Source organism: Cervus canadensis, chromosome 18, assembly GCF_019320065.1.
Source record: "Cervus canadensis isolate Bull #8, Minnesota chromosome 18, ASM1932006v1, whole genome shotgun sequence".
NCBI classification, from domain to species: Eukaryota; Metazoa; Chordata; class Mammalia; order Artiodactyla; family Cervidae; genus Cervus; species Cervus canadensis.
In genome coordinates, this window is record NC_057403.1 from 53,332,243 (window position 1) to 53,339,957 (window position 7,715).

Consider the following 7,715-nt stretch of genomic DNA (forward strand, 5'->3'; position numbering starts at 1 on the left):
TCCTTTCAATTACCCAAAACAAGGCTGCAGAGGAGCTGGCCCATTGGGCTTGTCCCGCTATGGACACAGCCTGGGAAAAGAATGGGCAGTGGTGGCCTGTGCCCAGCAGGACACAATCCCTCCACCTCCCTGAAGGCCAGCCCCTCAGGAGATCAGGGGCCAGGGTCACCCTTGACACCAGGAGAAACTGAGGGTTACTTTAGGAAGTGGTGGCTTACGGAGGTGGCCCAGTCCCTCATAATCACTCACTGTTTATCTGTTTTCAGTCTATCCATTGATCTTAGCAATATTTTATGCTGCTAGTATCCCATTTCAATTCAAATTCAATTTGCACTCCTTCGTAGCAAATGTTGAGCCACTTACAATTCAGTGATCATTGTGTCAAGGATGTTGAGTTCTAAATTTCTTTCTTAGAAAAGCTGTTATTGTAATTGCCATGCCTATCATCAAGGACTCAACGACCTGCCAGGCCTGCCACCTCCCAGGAAGCCTCCTGGGACTGTCCTTGGGGTGGAGGTCGAGGGAGATGGGATGCTATTGGTAGGGGGATCTCCAGGGTCATGTTTTGAAATTTGCTGTAGACTTGTTTTTGCTAATAACATGTGATACTCTTGGTTACTTCTCAAAAAATCTTGCTTCAAAGATGCTGACCTTGCTCACATGGACTGTGGCTCCAGCAAGGAACTAGGGTCCTTCCTGCACATCCCGGGATAGGCTGAGCATGACCCGGGAGACTGTGCTTCCTTCTGAGTCACACGACCATGCCGGGGTGACTGTGGGTCGGGAAAGACAAACACCCAACTCAAGCCCCAAGAGCTCCACAAGCTGATTATTATTTACATTGGAGATGAACTGAAATTCTTTGTTTACAAAATTATGGCTCTGCTCTTGAGCCTTTGTATATTTTAATTTTTATCAAGGGTTTTTAACCTGCTGGCATCTCATACGGGCTAACTTTGGATGCATTAACCTGAGTCTATCCTCGGCTTAGAATTAGAAGGGGAACGCTGGAATCCTCTAGACCCTCTCCTTCCCCCAGTGGTCCACTGATTACCTGATCTGTACACATATATTCCTAGCAGCAAGATTCCTAGTAAGCAAAAGGCTGAAACAACCCAAATGTTCACTGATGGACAAAGGAATAAACAGATGCAGTCTGTCCATACAACTATTATTGTCTTAAAAAGGAAGGGAATGCTGATGCATACCACCTCATGGATGAGCCATAAGGACACTGTGCTAAATGAAAGGAACCAGACAGAGGACAAATACTGTGTGGTTTTGCTTACATGCGGTATAATCAACAGGCAAAGTACAGGGGCAGAAAGCAGGGGCTGGGGGAGGAAGTAAGGGGAGTCGGTGTTTAATGGGGAGCGTTTCAGTTATGGAATATGACAAAGTTCTGAAGGTAGATGGCGGTGATGGTTGGACAACAATGTAAACGCACTTGATGTCACTCAGCTGCATGCATAAAAGTAGCTAAAATGATACGCTTTATGTTAGGTATATTTTACTACAATTTTTAAAATTTTAACTCTTCAGCCACAGGAAAACAGATCAGATGTAATCTTCAACTGATAAATGTTAACCTCATGAGAATGAAAACTTTCCAATTGTGAAATACTGAATCAGTGGCTAGCCAGGGAATGCAGCATGGTGGGGGAAAAAAATGAAACTGCTATTTTCTTGAACTTGAGTAGGATATAAAAACATATTTTGGATGTAAAAGTATATTTTAAAATATGTGTAAAAATTTTTGAGGAGTTGAAAAAGAATATAAAGATCAATTTCCATGTGAGTCTGTAAACTGCTTGTTTTCACTTTCTAGTACTTTTGTTTCCCTGTTCTTCACTATGGATTTCACTTAGGGCAGTCCCCTACTAAAATGGTTTTATTTTTTTATAAAGATACTTCTAGGAAATGTCCACACTGTAGAAAAGCATAGGAAAAAAATTAAAATTCCCCCAAGTTAGATCACTCAGTATAAACACCATCAACATTTGGATAACATTTTTCCAAATCCCTAGCTATTCTCAGGGTTGGAAGTAGGTACTAGTTGGATAGATTAGTAGAATAGACAAATGATTGATAGATGGGTAGATAGATAATGGATAGATGATGGAGTGATGATGATAAACAGATAAAATTTACATAAATAGAATCATTATATTTGCTCTTTATTTTCTCAGAAAAACACTGTTTAGATCATTCCATGTTAAGATATATACATCTATCTTCAGAATATATGATGATAAAATTCACCCAGAAGATGAAACAATCTAAACGTGTAGGCACCTAGCAACAGAGAATAAAAATAAGTGAAAAAACAAATTGAAATGAAAGGAGAAATAATCAGATTCTAAAATTATACTTTAGGGAATTCCCTGGCAGTCCACTGGTTAGGACTTGGCATTCTTCCTGCCAGAGCAGGTTTGCCGATCCCTGGTTGGGGAACTAAGATCCCAAAAGCTGTGTGGCACAACAAAAATAAATAAATTATACTTGGAGACAGGAATATAAAAGAGCTGAACAACACAGTAACTGACTTGACCTAACCAACACTTACAGAACAGCCCATCCAACAAGAGAAAACTCTAAAGATGGACCATGGCCTCAGCCACACAACAAACCTTAACAAATTTAGAATAACTGAAATCATACAAAGTAGGTTCTCTGACCACAGTAGAATTAAACTACAAATTAATGACAAAAAAAAAAAAAAACTTAGAACCCCTCCCCACAGGAAAAAAATGTGGAAATTAAACACACACCTAAGTAATTCCTGGGTCAAAAAGTAAGTCACAAGGGAAATTATAAAATGTTTGCAATGGAATAAAAATGAAAATACAAAATATCAAAATCTGCAGGATGCCAGTAAAGCAGTGCTTAGAGGAAAGAATAGAGACATCAGACGCTTGTATTAGAAAAGAAGGCAGTTTTCAAATAAGTAATCTAAGCCTTTACCTTAAGAAATAAGGAAAAAGAAGAGCAAATTAAACCCAAACCAAGCAAAATGAGAGAAAAAAATAAAGACAGGAACACGTGTGAATTAAATTTAAAAAGAAAAACAAAAGATAAAGTCAATAAAACCAAAAGTTGGTTCTTTGAAAAGATCAAGAAAATTGAGAAACCTCTAGCCAGACTGACCAAGAAAAAAAGAGGAAAGACAAACATGACCAAAATAAGGAATACCATATTATCTCAGCGATATTAGACAAAGAACAAAGCAATACTATAAACAACTCTATAAGCAATTTGACAACTTGGATGGAATTGACCAGTTCCTTCAAGGATACAGACTATCAATACTCACTCAAGAAGTAGATATTCTTCTAACTAGTCCTGTATTTAAAGAAATTGAGTTTGTATTTTTTTTTAAATCTTCCAAGAAAGAAATCCCAAGCCTTTTCCCAAACAGTCAATAAAGGAATAATACAAATTCTACAGTCTTTTCCAGAAAAATAAAAGATGGGAAAATTCCTATCTCATTCTGTGCAGCCCAAACCAGAAGAATAATACACAAGGAAGGTAAACTATAGCCCAATATCCCTCATGAATATAGGCACAAAAGTCCTCATCGAGATATTAGCAAATCTCAGCCATTCACGAGAAAAATACATCAACACCAAGTAGAATCTAGTCTGGAATTCTAGGCTGTATCAACATGAGAAAATCAAGCAATTCGCAGATTAAAGAATAAAACCACATTTGTATCTGGATTGATACACAAAATGCATTTGACTAAATTTAACATTCACTCATGACATTTAAAAAAAAACTCTCTCAGCAAATTAAGAATATAGGGAAACTTCTCTAACCTGATAGAGGACATTTACAAAATCCCTACAGCTAACATTATACTTAATATTAAAAAAAAAAACTGAATGTTTTCCCCCAAAATTCAGGAATAAATTCAAGCAAGTCCACTCTCTCCCTACAGAACTGAAAACATGTCTTTCCAAAAATCTGTACACAAATCTTACAGCTTTGGCTTTGCTCACAATTTCTCAAAAACAAAAATATAGAAATCCTTCAGTGGATGATTAGATAATGAAATCGTGATGTGTTTCCACATAGTGGTATAGTATACGGTACATTTCCACTTGACGGAATGTTGTTTAGTCGCTAAGTTGTGTCCGACTCTTTTGCGACCCCATGGACTGAAGTCTGCCAGGCTCCTCTGTCCATGGGATTTCCCAGGCAAGAATATTAGAGGCGGTTGTCCAACCAGAGGTCCATGGTTGCCTTGGATTAGGGACAGAGGGGGAGTTCAGACTACAAAGGGGCAACCTGAAGATTGGGGTGGGGGGGCAGGCGGGGGCGCACTGTTTCCTGGTCTGGTGGTGGCTGCAGAACCTCACATAGTTATTAAAACATAAAGACTTGTACCTCAAAAAAAATGAAATTTACTATGTGCCTGCGTGTGTGCCAAGGGGCTTCAGCCACGTCTGACTCTGTGATTCTATGGACTGCAGCCCCCTAGGACCCTCTGTCCCTGGGATTCTCCATGCCCTCCTCCAGGGAATCCTCCCAAGCCGGGTCTCCTGCATCCCCTGCATTGGCAGGCGGGTTCTTCACACCAGTGCCACCTGGGAAGCCTGAAACTTAGTATATGAAAACTTTTAAATACATCTTATAGAAGCTAGAAACACACATACACACACACACGTCTATTTTCTAGCCATCCTCCCAGCTGCATTCTTACAGATAAACTTTAGATTAATTGTGGTGTTTTTTTTAAGCTCACAAATAATTTTCTTTGAACTGTACTGAATTACAGCTAATTCATGAGAAATGGACATATTTTCAACAGTAGGTCTTTCTGTCCAAGAACATCCATATCATCTTTTACACTCTTTAACAGAGTCTTCAGTCTTTTTCACTTTGGATCCTACACATTTTTGTGACAATTTTCCTAGGTTTTTAATGCATTTTGTTGTTACTGTGAATGAAATCACTTTTTACATTACGATCTCTAAATGATCATTATGAGTTTAAAGGGAAAATATAGGTTTCTGAGTAGCTATTTTATAAATGGCCACCTCAACTGACCTCCTAGTTGGTATTAATTTCAGTTATTAATTAATATGATGACACATATGCTTACATCACCCACAAACAGTGACTGCTCTTGGCCACCATGTCTATGTCTGACTTCCCTTTTCTCACTGTGATGACTAACGCTTCGAAAACAATGTCAAGTAATTCCACTTTTATTTTCTAAGTTCCACCCGCAAGGAGGAGGCCAAGCAGCTCTCCAGCCCCTTACTCTCCGGCATCGTTTTTCTAAACTCAAAGACAAAAGAGTGTAGCCTGTATACATATCTCTGTATTTCTCACAACGTTCCATTCATTAAAAATTAATGACTCGGCAATATTGGAAATTTTAAAGGAAGAAAGCAGCTTGTTGCTCCCCTACCACCCCAGCCAGCCACCGTCTGCTGGGTGTGCTCATCCTGTCTGATTGGCACTCAGTGGTTGTCGGAACATAGGAAGCGTCAGTTCAAAGGCTGAAAGCACTTCCTGGATTCCGCACGCAGACTCCTAGACCCAGACGGGCACTTGTGCACATTCCCACCTCCCCACTAGAAATGGGGGTAAAAGAGTGGATAGCAGAAAACATCAGAGTGACAGCTCCTCTAAGGACAACGATAAGATGACAGGAGAGGAAGGAACTGGGCGTGGAGGCACCCAGAGGGTGACAGAGCTGGAGAGGAAGAGGACAGCTGGTGTGGCCGCACCATCAGGCTGGACCAGCCGATCTGGCGACTGCAAAGTCTGAGAGAACTGTCCCTGTCCTGGTCGCTGGCTGTCTGGGTGACGTGAACAACTCCCCTTAGTAAAGAGAGCAAACTGAATTTCCAAGGACACTTTCAGCTCCGAGTTCACGATTCAGTTTCCTAGGGGAAACGAGGCATCTGGGATGAGGGCTGGACTGAAAGAGCAAGACAACTGAGAAGCAATCCCAGGTTTTTCCAGACCATGAGGTCATCCGCTCTTTGTGTTGGAAAGGACCGGATGGCTGACCTAACATAATTCCCCCCGGTTCAGGAATCCCCTTTCAAACACCCTTGACATCCCAAGGCTGATTCTGACCCTGTGTCCCTCCCAGGGGTCTAAACGGCAGTTCTCAGATTCTGGTACAGGAACAATGCCAGTCTGAGACAGTCTTCATCACTGACAGCTCAAATATCCTTTCTTTCATAAATGATAACACTGCCACATGGGAGGTAGCTTTTTAAGTACCTTATTACAAAATCAAGGCATCAACCTCCCAACACACCCAGGTTTTCCTTCCGACTAGTGTTTGAAAGAATCCACCTTCAATGTGGGAGACCTGAGTTTGATCCCTGGATCGGGAAGATGCCCTGGAGAAGGGAAAGGCTTCACTCCAGTATTCTGGCCTGGAGAATTCCAGGGGTCACAAAGGGTCTGAGCAATTTTCGCTTTCATTTTCGGTGTTTGAAACACAAAAGAGTAAGAAGCCTTAGAGAACATCATATATGATCAAACTTGTCATATATGAAAGCAGGACACCGTACAGGAGTGTCTACGTGTTTCTGTGCAGATGATAAAGACACACACAAACACGTGGTTTATGGTGGAGAGAAATTTTTAAGTACTTTTTCACCTTTCTCCCCCTCACACCCTGCATGGTGAGTGTCTAGGACCACAAGATGGGGACGTGGGAACACACACATCATCTAACACTCACGGGTCTACAACTGATGAACTTTCATGTTAATTACTGAGCAAAGGAACAGAAGTTTGTCTTGGTAGTCTTATGTCTGACATTTGAATAAGCAGCAAAGGTTTAAGACAGTCCTCGAAACTGGGAAACGTCACCAAGGTGTGGTGAGATGGGGACCTCCTAGGTGTGAGGCAGGGCTTCTCTTGAACACTCATCAACGTGGGAGTTGTGTACGATTTAAAAAAATGCAGGAGGAGGGGAAGGTGTATATTTCAGGTATAAGGTGTACATCTCATCCTCAAAAGGCGTTAGACCATAGTGACCGTTTGTTTCCACTGTAACATGAGTTAAAGTATTTAAATCGTGTCCAGCTAAAAATGCTTTTGACCAGAGCATACTACCAACTTCACAAAAAAATAGACTATATTCTTCACAGACAATGGAAATACTATAATAGAAATGTTATTGGATAAAGTATGAATAGGTTTTCACAAGACGCACTATGCTTTAATCTTACTTTTTCTGGAAAAAATCAGAACAGAAGAGAGCCTAGATCCACTTAGAAGAAATAGATCCAGTTAGAAGTGGCCAATTGGTGCTCGCTTCGGCAGCACATATACTAAAATTGGAATGATACAGAGAAGATTAGTATGGCCCTTGCGCAAGGATGACACGCAAATTCGTGAAGCGTTCCATATTTTTGATGCATGAGACAAGTGCTCGGGCCTGGTGCACTGGGAAGGCCCAGAGGGATCGGGTAGAGAGGGAGGTGGGAGGGGGGATTGGGATGGGGAATAAATGTAAATCCATGGCTGATTCATGTCAATGTATGACAAAAACCACTACAATATTGTAAAGTAATTAGCCTTCAACTAATAAAAATAAATGAAAAAAAAAAAAAAGAAGTGGCCAATTGATTTTCTATCAGTTAAAGGTAGAAAGGTGCCAAGGCAATTTAGAAGAGAAACAATAATCTCTTCAACTACTGGTAGTCCCAATAGCTAAACAATTGGGCATTCATATA

At 40.7% G+C, this 7,715-nt stretch overlaps 1 non-coding gene across 1 annotated transcript; it reads left to right on the forward strand.

Annotated features, from left to right (window-relative positions):
- The first annotated feature begins 7,286 nt into the window (after positions 1-7,286).
- On the forward strand, positions 7,287-7,393 carry LOC122421769. Its single transcript, XR_006263586.1, has one exon. It is a non-coding gene; the product is annotated as a U6 spliceosomal RNA (small nuclear RNA).
- Positions 7,394-7,715: the final 322 nt, after the last annotated feature.